This window comes from Myxocyprinus asiaticus, chromosome 33 (assembly GCF_019703515.2).
Source record: "Myxocyprinus asiaticus isolate MX2 ecotype Aquarium Trade chromosome 33, UBuf_Myxa_2, whole genome shotgun sequence".
Taxonomy (NCBI): Eukaryota; Metazoa; Chordata; class Actinopteri; order Cypriniformes; family Catostomidae; genus Myxocyprinus; species Myxocyprinus asiaticus.
Genome location: NC_059376.1, coordinates 7311140 through 7328173, shown reverse-complemented (window position 1 = coordinate 7328173; position 17034 = coordinate 7311140).

Here is a 17034-nt window from a genome sequence, read left to right as displayed (position 1 = left end):
TCTATTTGCGGTGTGTCTCTATTTATGCCGCTCTCCCCGTGCTCACTGAAATTAGAGACAGGTGTTAGACATAATTTAGCTCAGGTGTAAGCGCCCTTACCGCTTTCTCTCTCTCCGGAGAGATGCTTGACCATGTCCCCGCTGCCACACTCATCAACTTTCACTTGCAAAAATGGAGACCGATATCCCTGTTGTTTAATTTTCCTTATCACTTATCCCCCCCTCCCCCACCTTTTGCGCAATGGTCAAAACCATGCACATCTAAAATAAGAACATTGAGAAGCAAAGTTGATGCAACAATCTGTCCTTCATGTGATCGCCATATACCTTGCGAATCTTTCTTGGCACCCCTATGTTCCCACACAGTGTGTTTGTATTGGCCTGCTTCCTGTTGAATCTGAATTATATCATCCAGTTGTGGTTGTGGTTCAATAAGAACCACTGGTGCTAATATTGCTATTTGACAGCCAGAAACCTTTTTGGCTTTTAAATCTGCTGCATTAGTTCCCTTGATTACAAAGTCGCTGCCCTTTTTGTGGGCTTGACATTTGATGATAGCCAATTTTTTTTAGGAAACATCATTGCAGAGATCAAATGTCCAATCTGTTCTGCATGTTGAATTGGGGTTCCATCACTTTTTCTGAAACCTCTTTGTTTCCATACAGCTCCAAACAAGTGACAAACACCATGAGCATAAGCTGAATCAGTGAAAATGTTAACTGTTTGTCCTTTAGCTAACTGACACACAGCAGTAAGAGCTTTCAACTCTGCTAGTTTAGCAGAACAAAGTTGCGTACAATGTTGTGATATTACCGATATAAAGTCATCTCCATCTTGTTTCACAACTGCATATCCTGCATGATTTCCCAAATAATCCCTGTAACAAGACCCATCTACAAAATAAGTGCCATCTTCTTCAGAGATTGGTACAGACTCAAGATCTGGTCTCAGTCTAGTGAATGCTGATGAATTAGCTACGCAATCATGCAGTGCTCCTTCATGGGCTAAAGGAATTAATTCAGCTGGGTTAACTCTATTACATCGCTTGATGGTGACATCTGGGTATGTAAGGAGTGATGCATATGTTAGAATGTGAGCTTGAGTCAAAACAAATTTGCCCTGTTCAATTAGTTCCACAATTTTGTGATGCGTATATATAATCACTATATTTCCCATAGTTATTGTTGAAGCTTTCTCATATGCATAATATACAGCTGCAGGGCCCTGTTGGAAACATGGTGGGTAGCCCTGAGCTACACTATCCAATTTGGTGCTGTAATAAGCTATGGGCTGTTTTTTCCTTCCACTGCATGTGTCCTGCATCAACACTGCTGACACATATCCATCTACCCTATTAGCAACATACAAATGAAATGGTTTAGTGCACTCTGGTTTAGCTAAGGTAGGTGCTTTTTGGAGCTATTTCTTTATCGACTCAAATGCTAGCAATGCATCATTACTCCATGTTAATGGCATATTCAGATTCTTTAACCCTGCTTGTTTCATTATTTTGTGCAATGGTACAGTTTTCACTGCATAGTCCATAGTCCTATCCAGTCTGCACTAAAACCAGTCATTCCCAAAAAGGTCATCATTTGACCTACTGTTTGTGGCAGTGGCGCTTTACTTATGCCTACTAATTGGGCTGGAGTTATGACTTCTGTTCCATAGGATACCAGTCGTCCTAAGTATTCAACTTGTGGTTGACAGTACTGCAACTTAGTTTTTGAAGAATTGTGGCCTGCTTGAGCCAATTTTTTGAGCACAGCGATGGAATCTCTGTGACACTGCTCCACTGAAGTTGAACAAATCATCAGATCATCCGCATATTGCAGTAACGTACTGCCTATCAAAAGATCTTCCAAATCAGCCTTAAGTACCTGGTTGAACACATGTGGCGAATGTTTTAAACCTTGTGGCATTCTGGTATAAGTGTACTGTTTGTTACCATCGGTAAATGCAAACAGATGTCTGCTCTCCTCGTCCAATGGAACACTGAAAAATGCAGAACAGAGATCAATTACAGTAAAATATTTTGCATCAGTAGGAACATTTGTTAGTAGTGTGTGAGGATTTGGAACATCAGCTGGCCAATCTTCTACTATGTCATTAACTGCTCTCAAATCATGTACAAGCTTCCATTTAGCTTTGTCTGTTTTTGGAACAGGTAAAATTGGAGTATTACAGTAGCTTTCTGTCTCTATTAATATTCCTGCCTCAATTAATCCTTCAATGGTGTTTTTAATGCCTTGTTTGGCCTCTGGTCACAATGGGTACTGCGATTTTCTTGGCAAACAAACATCTGGCTTGGTTTTAATTCTTATTGGACTTGCTGATTTTAGCAGCCCTACGTCTATATCATGTTTTGACCATAATTCGGCCGGCACCTGACATTCCATATTGTCTAACAATTCGTTGTTTACATTTTCTGCTGAGTGGTACTGTCAAAATTTGTTTTTCAGTTTTTTTATTTATGACTACTTCCTGTGGAATACCTGTCATTACTGCTCCACACAATATCTTAATGTACACTTTGTCAGCTGAATTAAAAATCAAAGTGTTAATAGTTGGTTCCCATACACATTGTTTAGCTTTTTTCATCATCTGTCCCAAATCATTTGATTCCCAGTCTTTTCCTACATACAATGAAATATGCGGAACTGAGTTTGGTATATTGAAACATTCTGTCACAAATTCACTCTCATCTATGTTCATAGCTGCTCCCTGTTTACCTATTATGATATATTGTGAACTGGTCAACTGGATTTTTTCCCCTTTAGTTTCTTCCTGCCATTCCTTTTCTTTCTTGTTGGATCATACATCATTGTACAATGAAATTCTGATTTTGGTGAATGTGCCTCAGGGATCTGAGCCCTGATAAACTTTCCCCACTTACTGATTGTCTTTCTTACCTCATCTTCTATCTGACCTAACCAATACACATTAGCATCTGGCTTATATACCATAATTTGTGTCCTTATTCCTTTTATATCAATATATACTCCTCCTTGAGTACACCAAATTTGCAGTCCCAATTTACATAATGCATCTCTTCCTAACAAATTGACAGGAGTTTGATCTGATACAAGAATTTGCAGAGATACATTTTTATTTTCGGTCTGTAGACTGACTGGAGCTGTCATAGGAATTAGCTGCGTTTTACCCGAGAAACCTACTGTCTTTGCAAATTTTCCAGACATGGAGAGATGGGAGGCATAATTTGAACTTACACAAGTTTAAGTTGCTCCAGTGTCTATCAACATGGGTGTGACTTTACCCTCTATTTTAACCTGCAACATAGGCTCTTGATCAGCTTCAGTTGTCAAAATTGGAAGCTGACTCTCCCCTGTAGGATTCTCTGGGCACCCCTTGTACCCTACATTAGGGTCCCCCAAGGATTTACTGGACCTTGAGGTGGGCTAATTTGGTTGTTGCCAATTCACTGGGCCTTGCTGTTGAACCTGACTGGGCTGCTGCCAACTCATCCCCCCACACCATAAGGAGACTGTTGCCATGGATTGGTTGGGTAGTTGCATTGTTTGTGTCCAGCTTGACCACATCCCCAGCACACTCCAGGTAGACCAAAACTTGGTCTGTCTTTTCCTCTTTGACCCCCTTGTGGCAGCTTTCTTTTCCACCCCACTTGTTCTGGCTGCTGAGTGTAGACATTGACAATTGGCACAGGAGCAGCCTGGTTCACAGTTGTAGGGACCAGTGCAGTTTGAGTGGGTTGGACAATTGGTGGATTTGGAGTGTTCGTCTGAGAAGGAGGGACGTTCATTGGAGCTTTCACAGCTGTCTGCTCTGCCTGTTCTCTCTTTATAGGAAGCTGTATCTTCTGTTTATTCTTACTTATTAGTTCTTTGAGTTGCAGCTGTGTCAGTTTTCGTTGCAGCTCTCTTTCTTTTTTCATGAGTTTCTGTTCATTCTTTCTGTATTGATCAACAGAATGGGACACATGGTCACAGAACTCTTTATGTGTCTTAGCGTTCAGACCTACCACATCTTCCAGCTTGCTCTTGACTGCTTATGGCATGGCATCAACCATTGCATTTCTGAAGAGTGTGGTCATCAAATGGTCTCTTTCTGGATCCCCTTCTGTTTCTTGCTTCTATCTTTTCAGTTGTCTCCGGACATATGTGACTGGATTTTCTGCTTCCCCCAGCTGTTCTACCTTCAGTGCTTTTGGATAAATTCTGGTTGGGTATTCAATCCTTAGTGTTCCCCACACATCTGGTCAGGTTGGATCGAAAGCTGTGCCATCCAGGGTGGTTGTGCCCACAGCTCTCCCCAGGTTGGATTCATAGAGGATCTCTTCCATCTTTGTTCCACCCAGTATCTTTGCTAGGAGTGCCTTGATGTCTCCTACTGCCAAAAGCCTACCCATTATCTCTTCTTCAAATGCCCTAACCCATTTTCCAGCCCCCTCATGGATGTCAGGCAGACGAGAGACCAGTCCCTCCAGGTCCTGTGTGGCCCATGGCACATATTGTGCCTGTGTTCCTTTAACTAAAATGGGACATTGTTTAGGTCTAGCCCCAAAAAATCTTTCTGCCTTCTCTTTCTCTTTCTTCTTTCTTAGTCTGTTGCTACGTCTGACCAGGCTTGTACCATCTGTTTCATAAAAGCTTCTTTCTGACCTTATCTCTCTCATTTCTCCTTCACTATCTTCATCTTCCCTTCTTTCCTCATCTAATATCTCACATCCTGGACCTTCTTTGTACTGTTCTTGTGACTTCCTAAATGCCTCCTTCACTTGTTTATAACAATCCAAATGTAACTCCCTCTGTTTTCCTTCAGCTTGTTTCCTTTCTGGAGTTCTTCCTTTGTTTACTCTACCTTCATCTATTTCTACTTCCCCTTTTATGTCGACCTCTCCAATCACTTCCATTGTTCCTCTCATCATTGGAAACTGACCACCTGTGGGCCCATAAGGGGGAGGTTTGGCAAACACTTCTGCTAGTTTCTCATCTGTCTTTTTGTCTTCATCTTTCAGCATGTTTCTTGCCTGTTTCTTAAAAAGTTTTCTCCTTTTTTAAACATTGTCAACACTTCTTTTTCTCTTTCTCTTTTAGTCATTCTCTTTTTACTCTTATCATTTACTTTATAGTTCTTTATCAATGTTTCCATTTCCTCACAGACTGTCACAGCAAATGTTACATCTTTCGGCCATTTTGTATTCAACTATTTGGTTCTGTTTTCCCACTTTGAGATTTTATCAATCACTTCTTTACACATTGGATTTCTAGATTTTAGTATTTCCACTGGAGCTTTTTCCATGTTATATCTTATTGTAATATAACAACACTTATCTTCAATGCAACCTTTGTTTAAAATCCAATTATTTAGTTGACTTTAGTTTAAAGTAATGTACTGGCTCATAGCTTTATTGTTTGTCTAGATAATGTGAAACTAACTTCAACTCTAAGCACAGTTATACCACTTTCTCTTTCTCAGTTTAGTTAATCTTATATTACGCTTCCTTCATGGCATGAAAAGAACAGCCCAAGGCTATTTTGTCCAGTCAGCTAAGAGTTAACTCTTTGTTTTCATGCACATTTAATTTTACAGCTATGTTGTCTCACCGTTTTTATTATTTTTCCTAACTTTCCTATTCTTTTTTTTATTTTATTTTTTTAAATGATTATTAGTTCTAACTCCACTAACATACAACCCGAATAATTTTTAAGTGCCCTCTCTGCCTCTAATGGTCAAATCTCTTTGTTGAAAATAGGCCTAAATAGATCTTCTTTTCTGTAAATTACATATATACTCCTCATTAGTTACACAGCAAAGGTTGAGTCTCTCTATCTGGATCACAAATTCTACAATTTGAAGAGTGGCCAAACAACCTATAAAGCCAATATCTCAAAACATTTTTAGTTTTCTCTGTGTTAACAAAGAAAATTCCTTTCCAAATTTTCACAAGAGACAGGCTTTCATTCAAAACATCCATTCAACATATAAAAGATGAACCTTCTTTATTAGACAACATTTACTCCATTCATCATGTCCCTTTATTTTTTTAGGGCTCATATTACATTCAGATTCACACTTGTCCCCTTATTGATAGGGCTCATATAACATACACTCTGTGTTCCTTTTATTTTAAGGACTCATCATACATTCCAGTCCCTCTACTGGGCTCATATATGTACTCAGTCATACACTTCTATACGCAATCGCACTTCAGTCACACTTCACACACTCACAAACACAGAAATTTCACACTTTTTACAAACACACGGCCTTTGTACACACAGAGCTCTCAAAAAAATACAATGAAATTCTAAAACGCAACTAGTCTACCACCTCTCTTAGGTGACCTAACAAGTAGCCCTTCTCGCCGATTCACTTCCTCGACACTACGAAAAGCAGTATTGGTAGGATTTTTGCCTACCCGTGCAGCCCTCATATCACATTGCAATAGAGTGGTATCCATAGGACTTTCTACACATTCAATTTAAATATTTACTGATATCCCTCAAGGCCCACTTAACAGTAAATCACAATTTATCTTAAATATTTACTGTTATCCCTCAAGGCCCACTTAACAGTAAAACAAATTTTTGCATGCAAGTAAATTCTTTTTGAAACCAGAAATTTGTTCTTTAATTTGGAGAAGCTTTTTATATAAAACATTTTCCTACCACTACGAGCAGAACCCGTGGTGAACTACACAAACTCTTATACTAAAAGCAAAATGTTTGCTTACCTCATGGCCACTTTATTTGTATAGCTCACCCCTTCGCCCAGCCTTTCGTGGTAGACCTTGCTTCTGTTCCAATCCCACTTCTGACACCAGTAATTATGTCATAGCAGATTTCTTCAAAACAGCACCCGAAGTGTAGTCAAGTCAATCATTTCTGAAGACTTAGTTCTTGGTTTCAAAAAGTAGACTTTTATTACAGAGTAACAAAGCCGAGGTGGTCCATGAAGCGTCTGAAATTATACTTCAGAAGCATGCATTTTTATACAGTTTCTGCTCCCCTTAACTATTTGAGGGATGGCCTCTACATCCAGTGAAATTGTCTTATGCCTCCCTAGTTTCATCTTTGCTGTCTCCCTTCCAGCTGGTCACCTTTGGCCCCAACTTGCTATTTCATCTTAATGCTAGCACTTAGTAGCGCACATATATCATTTGCCTGTTTTGGTAATCTTGGCATTATCTGCACCAGTCCTGCTCATTAAATTATCCTTTCGATATCCACATGCCCATCTCCCTTTGGGCCCTACAAAGTTTGATAGAAAGAGGCTGTTTTTCTTTCTAAAAGCCAAACTACTACAGGTGATGTTCCTTATCTAAACCTTCTTACTCATTCGCTTGACACAGGCATCCCGTCTCTTAGGTCTCCCACTTTCTGCATTACATCAATTCATTTTCCCTTGACACAAAGGCCTTACACACAGAGAGACTGCAAGCTATTCTGTTTTATGCACTTTCAAATTGTATCTAAATAATCAGAGTATTAAATTAATAAAAGTATGATTGAATATGTAACATACTGAATAACATTGATAATGCAACTTATCATAATACATTGATTACACATTTTTAGATCATTGCATATTGCATACTTATTCAAAAAATGGATTAACTGAATGATTAAATAAAAATATTCCACAAAACACATACACACAAAGACAGTTACAGCATGGACTGTGCCTGATGTACTGTTCTGTACAAAGCCTAGTCTGAAAGTTTGAAGATAAATAAAGACAGATAGTTAAACAGATTAGCAGACCACCAGAAACTAAAAAAAGCAGACAGACAGATAGACAGAGAAAACTGAAACAGGTTGAAAGTGCATTACTAAGTGGTTGCTAAGGTCAATTGAATGGTTGCTAGGGTGTTCTCTCTGGTTGCTGCTAGGGTGTATTAGCTTGCTGATAGGCATTGCTAGGGTATTTTGCCTTATAGCTTGCCATAGCTAGGGTGTTTTGGTTTGTTGCTAGGCTGTTTTGGCTTATTGTTCATCATTGCGAGGATTTTCTGGATGGTTGCTAGGCGTTGCAGTAGACAGATATAGAAGAAAAAGAGGTCTTGCACATGTGTGTGTGTGACTTTTGACAGTTTGAGTTTTGGCTTGTTTGAAAAGTCCGTCAATGTAAATCTATGGGATTTTGGGAATTTTACACTGTCTGCTATGGGAAAACTGTAAGTCCAATCAGTTGGAAAAGACATAGCACACTGAAGAGGTGGATGTCCAATTCCCTTTTACTCTTACAAGTTACATCTCATCTTTTATCATTCTCATTTATTCTTATTATATTAATCAATGTTCTACTTTCCTTTTACAATAAGGTGCAAGTAACATGTATGACATCTGATGGTCTGGCCCATGCCAGGAATGCTGTAACAGTGATTATTTATTTAGCCCGGCTCCCGGAGAATATGCATTTATATCGTACTGCATTTCTTCACAAAAATATATATTTGTTATATTATTACATAATTAATCAACTATTCTATAACCATTTGATTCTATTTTAATTAAATAATTATTAGTTGAATGAGAGAGAGATTTTAGTTATGATCTTATTATTATCCATGTTTTTATATGCTTCATAAAAGCAATCATTGCATACAACATATCTACCTCATGTAATCATTGAACTGAAACTTGTGTGTGTGCTCTCTTTGTCTTTCTCCATGCTCTGTTCTAATTTCCTGCAGATGGTGAGGAGGCTGCATTCCACCCAGATTAGGGAGAAGGCCTCCCGTCCTAGAGGAGATAGCGCCTACCCGTTGCAATGTCTAACTCATTCAGTGTTTGGATTGTTTATAGTGTCCTATAACGTGACTTTGCCATAGTCAAAAACCTCAAGGATATTAATTGCTCTTCTTGGTACCTTCTTGATGGAGAGAAAAAGGAGTAGTCATAACTGAACCCATGACATCTGCACATAAGTTCTGTAAAACCAATGATGGGAACTTGATTAATGTTATGGCTAACTAATTATTGTTTGCACAAAGGTGAAAACAGACCATATTTGTAAAGTGCTAAAATGTTTGAAGTAAGTGACCTAATGGAATCTTCAAGTACAAGTACAAGTGTTGTACTGTGACACCTATAATTCAATTTGCATATGATTATAATTGCTTGTGAACGTTTTTGAGATGGGGCTTCTTTTTCTCTTTCTTTCTTTCTGAACCCATAGACTTGTGATACTTGTTGGAACTTCAGAGAACAATCAGTAAACTCTTTCTCAATTGATTCCAAACCTGACTCTGAGTTTTAATTCCTCAATATTCATATTGGGGACCCAGCTGTTACCCCCAACAGCTTATAGTGGAGGATGCGGGCAACTTCTTCGGTGTAACCTTGATCAACCATTAACCAATATTAAGGTAGGCAGATTTTTAATTTTATGTTAGGGACTGTCTGGTGGAGATACTGAGTGAGAGGTGTGTGGACACCACGTAGAATGGCGACACATATATACATCTGTATCAAATCAAATCAAATCAAATCACTTTATTGTCACACAGCCATATACACAAGTGCAATGGTGTGTGAAATTCTTGGGTGCAGTTCCGATCAACATAGCAGTCGTGACAGTGATGAGACATATACCAATTTACAATAACATCAAATTAACACAGCACAATTTAAACATGTGATATACACATAATTACACTCAACAATATACAAATAACAACATACACTGTACAATATACAATACGCACTATATAAATACACATTATTCAATAAAAATAAAAATAAAAATATATAAAAAAGTATATATAGTATATATAGAATGTACAGTATTGTACTGTATTGACATTCAGGCTGTCGGCTGATAGTCAGTTGTTAAGAGAGATTATAATATAATATAATATATATATGTGTGTGTGTGTGTGTGTGTGTGTGTGTGTGTGTGTGTGTGTGTGTGTGTGTGTGTGTGGATGTATGTGCGATCCCAAAACTGAGGGAATGATTTAATTCTAATTTAGTTGGAATTAATTGAGGAAGACACTCCAAAGAGAGTGGAACCATTATGTACTAAAAAGGTGGTGCAAGTGAGCATTAAATTTTGCCTGCAAGCATTTAAAGCGGACACATTACAGCTTGCTTGATGTCTCCATTCAGATAGGGGTACCCCGAACTTAGAAAATAGGTAGTTGAGGATTTTTGTTTAGATTAAAATAACTTTTATTTTTACTTTTATCTTATATGTAGGATTTAGGCAATGGTTGATCATGGATGCATTGAAATCTGCCTTTGAATTTAATTTAAAGGAAAATAAATGTAAGAATGATTTGGGTCATCTCATGTTCTCTGCTTTTTTAATTTGCTGAAGTAAATTTGTAGAAGTGGTAGAGGGTTTTCAGAAAGTGATGACAATACAGTAGAAAGTTGTTGAGATTTCAGGCATCGATGTCCGTTACAATCTAAGTGATTTGGGGAATGGTTTTTGGTGAGCTGTGTTCAAATAATTGGAAGAAATGAAAAAAGACAAAGATAACAAGTCTGCAGCTATGGTGTCAGTCCCCACTGCTCCAGAGCTCTCTTCTGAGCAGGCAGTACAATCTCTAGATAAAAGCTCCACCTCTCCATCTGTGAAAAATCAAAGCCCATATAATGAAGTTAGGGAAATGCTGAACAATATTGAATCTCCCCCTCCCTATGTAAAGGAAGCTCCGGTCACAAATAATGAAGTGGAAAAATCCACAGGTGCAAAACCTAAAAGATAATTTTTAGGGATAAAAACTATACTTACATGACTGAAAAAGGTGAGTCCTGCCCCTATCAGACTAGTAGCTGATTCTGATAGTAATAGTTCACATTCAAGGAATGCATAAATGGGAGAATGGGAGAGAATTTCCTCCTCAGAAAAGAACAGTTTGTTGGTAGGGTTTAACCAATTTGAACTGCATAATCCAAACAGGCTGTTGTGGATTAAATTAGAAACTGTAGCCAGACAACAGAATTTGGGCATATGTGACATTTGAGATTTAGTGGAAAATCTGGTTCCCATCTGTAAACTGTCTGAAGTTCAGCAACTTGAATTCTTTCCCCTCATACCAGCTGATTGGGGTGAATTTTTTGATGCTTTTGAAAATTACAAAAGTAATGTTCAGGATATTTTAGGGTGGGGATCTTTTCCCTGGACCAGTGTCACAGAAGTGAAACAATTACCAAATGAAAATCCTCTTACATATGCAGAGCGCTTTCATGTTGCATATGATAATTACTGTGCTGAAAACAAGACAATTTGCTATGATTCCTATCTAGTAATAGAGACGGCAATCACTGGTTTGACCAGGGAATATCAAGATCTTCTGTTCACTGGTTCAGTTGATATCTCTTCCTGGAAAGGATTTCTCAGGTAATGTACCCTCACTAGACCAAAAGAGGTAATTCCAGATTAGGCAAGGCATCCAGCTAATAAAAAGTGTACATCTAATTCAATGCTGTGTAATAGATGTGGATATCCAGGACATAAATCTCGGGGTTCTCATTTTAAGGGATATAAATGTCAAACATGTGGTAGGGTTGGACACATTAAAAGATTAAAAAATATAAAATCTGTTATGGGAGTTGGCGTTTGTATATTGACTTTACTGCAGTCAATGCAGTTTCAACTAAAGTGCACCCTCTAGTGGCCAACCCTGCAACAATTCTCAATGAGATAGGATCTCAACACTCCTATTTCACTGCTTTAGATATTTCTAATGGATTCTGGACATGCCCAATAGCTTTGAAGGGTCAGCCTACATTTTCTTTTACCTGTGGTGGTCAACAATGGACATGGACTCAAGTACCACATGGGTTTTGTAATTCTCCTACATTGTTTCATCAGACTCTGGCAACCTTTAAAGATCCTATTCGTATATCACTTGAGAATGATGGATCCATTGTTTTGCAATATGTTGACGATATTCTGATTGCCAGTCCTACAAAGTTTAAACACATATTTGCTGTTCAGAATGTTTTGAAGGCTCTCCAAAATGGGGGTTTCAAAGTGAATTTGAAAAAAGCTCAGCTGCCTTTAACAGAGGTCATATTCTTAGGACAGTTGATTGGCATTCATGGCCGACGAATAACACCTGAATGCGTCAAAGCAATAATTGAATTGCCAGAACCACAAACTCTTACTGGTTTGAGACAAGTAATGGGATTTTGAATTACTGTCGACAGTATATTTCAGAATACACTGAATTTTCTAAATCCCTGACTGAGGCTCTAAAAGGAGGTAAGCCAGGGTCTGAACTGAGTGACTGGACAGAAGAAATGGATGAGGCATTTGTGAGCATTAAAGAGACATTTGCCCTGGACATGCTGATGTCAACAAACCTTTTCATTTGTGGATTTGGGTGGGTAATAAATCTTACTCAGCTGCACTGGGCCAATGAGTTCCTGGGAGAACATCATATAGAATTGCTGGCTATTACTCTACCCCTGTTCCTCCTGCTATTGCAGGACAACATCTTGCTTGTTGATTTATGACTGTGCAGAGTGGGCTGTGAGAGTGACTGAGGAAGTGGTAAGCCACCAGAGAGTCATTGTACATACTAGGCATTGAATGATGAAGTTGCTCACTAACACTTGTCTGGGCTACATTTCAAATCAGAGACATGCTAAATTGGAAACTAATTTATTGAGCTAAAATGTTGACATTTAAATTGGAAATGCAGTTAAACCTGCTTCACTTTTACCTGATGAAGGAATGAATCATAACTGTGTACATGCATTACAACATGACTCTGTAAGTCCTTTGAGCACAGAACCCTTAATGGATGCTATAAATCTCTCTGTAGATGGTTCCAGCTTTCATGAAAAAGGAGTTCGTCATACAGGCTGGGCTGTCGTTAATGAACATTGCGAAACTGTCAACTGTGGATATCTTTCAGAGGGTGGTACTCAGGTGGCAGAACTGATAGCACTTACGCGAGCATTGCAGTTTGCTAAAGGGAAAAGTGTAAATGTGTACACAGACAGTAAATACGCTTATGGTGTGGTGCATGATTTTGGACCTGTGTGGAAACGCAGGGGATTTTTAACTACTGCTGGATTACCCATTTCTCACCAGAAACAGGTTGTAGAACTAATGGATTCTTGCTCTCTCCCCATTGAGGGGGCTGTTATCAAAGTTACAGGACACTCCAAGGACAACTCCTTTGAATCTAAAGGAAACAACACAGCTGATCTGGCTGCAGGAGAGGCTGCTTGTGGCAGCGGGGGCATGGTCAAGCATCTCTCCGGAGAGAGAGAAAGCGGTAAGGGCGCTTACACCTGAGCTAAATTATGTCTAACACCTGTCTCTAATTTCAGTGAGCACAGGGAGAGCGGCATAAATAGAGCGACACAACACTTAGTCGAGGGAGAGACTGGATACGACAGAGCCGAGCCAGAGCAAGGATTTTTCTAATAGTGAAAGTTTATTTGTGAAAGCAGTGTGTGTTAGTGTTTAGTTTAGTGCATAAAGGTAAACTGTAAAGTGGTGTCGAGGAAGAGGGGAAATAAAGCCTCACCTTAAGAAGGAAAACTGCTTCTCGCTTCATCTTTTACACTGGTGCCGAAACCCAGGATTGAAGTTTGGGTCGAAGATGGATGGAGGTCATCCCGTAAAGTCCTCCCAGTTGGCAGAGATCCTCCAAGCCCTCGCCAGCCTACAACAGAACCACCAACAAACGCTGCTTGAGTTCCGACAAGATCAAGACCGCCGATTTGTTGAGCTCATGCATGCTCAAGCCGAGGACCAGCAGGCGATCTGGAGCCTCCTCAGCCAGGGGGCATCCTCAGCCGCGACCCCGGACACACCCACGCCGTTACCCCCGCCAGCATTACAGAAAATGGGAGCGGCGGACGACCCCGAGGCCTTCCTGGATTTGTTTGAGCAGACCGCCGAGATCTGGGGCTGGCCGCTCGGCCTATGGGCAGCCCGATTGATCCCACTATTGTCCGGGGAAGCCCAGCTCACAGCTCAACAACTGCCAGCGTCGAGCCTCCTGGCCTACGGAGATCTAAAAAGAGCCATCTTGCAACGGGTTGGTCGCACTCCGGAGGAAAGTCGTCAACTCTTCCGGAGTTTGAAGTTGGAAAGCTCCGACCGCCCGTTTGCCTTTGCCCAGCGGCTCCGTGATGCCTGCTGAAGATGGCTGCTAGTGGGGGATCGTGACGTCCAGGGAATTATCGACCAGGTGATACTGGAACAGTTCACAGTTCAGAGTGGGTCCAGTGCCACCGCCCGGCATCGTTGGAGGAAGCTATCCGACTTGTGGAGGACCACATGGCGGCGATCCCGAGGGCGGAAGATCCCTCCTACGTTTTCTCTCCTCCCTCTGTTTCTTCCCCCTCCCCTCTCTCTCTCTCGTCTGCTCTCTCTCCAGGTCCCGTTCCTGCCCCACGCAGATGAGGAGGAACTCAGCCCCTGAGACCAGTTCCCCGGGTGTGGGAGGCGACACCTTCCCCTACTCCAATGCCCCTCCGCTCTCCCCCTCAGGGAATTCCCTGACGGGGATTTCCCTTTGGAGCAGTCATGAGATGAAACCCTCAAACACGCCTTTGACCAAGTGAGAGTCATCGATGGTCAACGACTCCAGCCTGACATCGCACTTTCATACCCCTATTTTGCAATTATAAATGAGCGGTTGTATCGAGTGACACAGGACACTCGGACCAAAGAGGATACAACCCAACTTTTGATTCCAAGGAGCCGCCAGGAAATGGTATTCCAGGCGGCTCATTATAATCCCATGGCAGGTCACTTAGGAGAAAGGAAGACACTGAACCGTCTAATAGCCCATTTCTATTGGCCGGGCATTGGCGGCGATGTCCGCAGGTGGTGTGCGGCATGCCGCGAATCCCAGCTGGTTAACCCACTGGCCACCCCAAAAGCGCCATTGCGCCCTCTCCCTCTGATCGAGGTCCCCTTTGAGAGAATTGGAATGGACCTCGTCGGGCCATTAGAACGGTCAGAACGTGGACATCGCTTTGTATTGGTCCTAGTGGACTATGCAACGTGATATCTGGAAGCAGTGCCTCTTCGCAACATCTCAGCACGCAGTGTTGCGGAGGCACTCTTCAAAATAATCTCCCGGGTGGGGATTCCGAAAGAAATCCTCACCGATCAGGGCACAACGTTTATGTCACGGACACTATGCGAACTGTACGAGTTATTAAATATTAAATCGATTCGCACCAGCGTATACCATCCTCAAACGGATGGCCTGGTGGAACGATTTAATAAAACCCTCAAAAACATGATTCATAAGTTCGTGCACGATGATGCTAGAAATTGGGATAAATGGCTCGACCCCCTGTTATTTGCAGTACGAGAGGTCCCGCAAGCCTCCACTGGCTTCTCCCCATTCGAGCTGCTGTATGGGCGACGCCCACGCGCCGTGCTTGATGTATTGCAAGAGGCCTGGGAGGAAGGACCTTCAAACAGTAAAAATGAAATTCAGTACGTTTTTGATCTTAGAGCAAAACTCCACACTTTGGGGCACCTAACACAGGAGAATTTGCTCCAAGCTCAAGAACGACAGCACCGACTGTATGACAGGGGAACTCAGCTAAGGGAATTTGCACCGGGAGATAAAGTGCTTGTATTGCTTCCTACATCGAGCTCTAAACTACTCGCCAAGTGGCAAGGACCTTTTGAGGACACACGACGAGTGGGAGATCTCGATTATGAGGTTAAACGAACCGATAGAGGGGGCGCACGTCAAATATACCACCTCAATCTCCTGTAATTGTGGAGGGAGGTGGTTCCCGTGACGTTGGCTACGGTAGTTCCCGAGAAGGCGGGGCTCAGACCGGAGGTGAGTTCAAAACATCAACAGTCCACCCCAGTCATTTGCGGAGACCACCTCTCACCGAGCCAACTCGCGGAGGTTGCTAGGTTGCAACAGGAGTTTGCGGATGTGTTCTCCCCTCTACCGGGACGCACAAACCTCATCCATCACCACATCGAGACCGAGCCGGGGGTGGTGGTACGTAGCCGCCCCTATCGATTACCTGAACACAAAAAGAAAATTGTTCGGGAAGAATTGGATGTGATGCTTGATATGGGGGTAATAGAAGAATCCCACAGTGATTGGTCCAGCCAAGTCGTTCTAGTGCCTAAGAGCGACGGGTCTTTACGGTTCTGTGTGGATTACAGGAAAGTCGACGCAGTGTCTAAATTTGATTGATATCCAATGCCTCGCGTTGATGAGCTGCTCGATCGGTTGGGCACTGCTCGTTTTTATTCGACATTGGATTTGACGAAGGGTTATTGGCAGATCCCCTTGACACCAATTTCCCGTGAGAAAACCGCCTTCTCCACACCGTTTGGTTTACACCAATTTGTGACACTTCCGTTCGGTTTGTTTGGAGCCCCGGCTACGTTTCAGCGTCTCATGGACCGAATCCTCAGACCGCATTCAACCTACGCCGCTGCCTATTTAGATGACATCATCATTTATAGCAACGATTGGCAGCGGCATATGCAACATCTGAGGGCGGTTCTGAGATCGCTGCGCCGAGCGGGACTCACAGCGAATCCGAAGAAGTGCGCGATTGGACGAGTGGAGGTACGGTCTCTGGGGTTCCACTTGGGCCACGGGCAGGTGCGTCCCCAAATTGACAAGACAGCAGCGATTGCGACCTGCCTGAGACCCAAGACCAAAAAGGGGGTGAGACAGTTCCTGGGGCTGGCTGGCTATTATAGAAGGTTCGTACCTAATTATTCGGATGTCACCAGCCCGCTGACTGATCTCACTAAAAAGGGAGCTCCAGATCCGGTCCAGTGGACGGAGCAGTGTCAACAGGCGTTTACGCAAGTTAAAGCTGCACTTTGCGGGGGGCCGCTTTTACACTCACCTGACTTCTCTCTCCCTTTTATTTTACAGACAGATGCTTCAGACAGGGGGCTGGGGGCCGTACTCTCGCAGGTGGTGGAGGGGGGGGAGGAGTGCCCGGTGCTGTACATTAGCCGTAAGCTCTCGTTAAGGGAAACTAAGTACAGCACCGTGGAAAAGGAGTGTCTCGCCATCAAGTGGGCGGTCCTCACTCTCCGATACTACCTGCTGGGGTGGGCCTT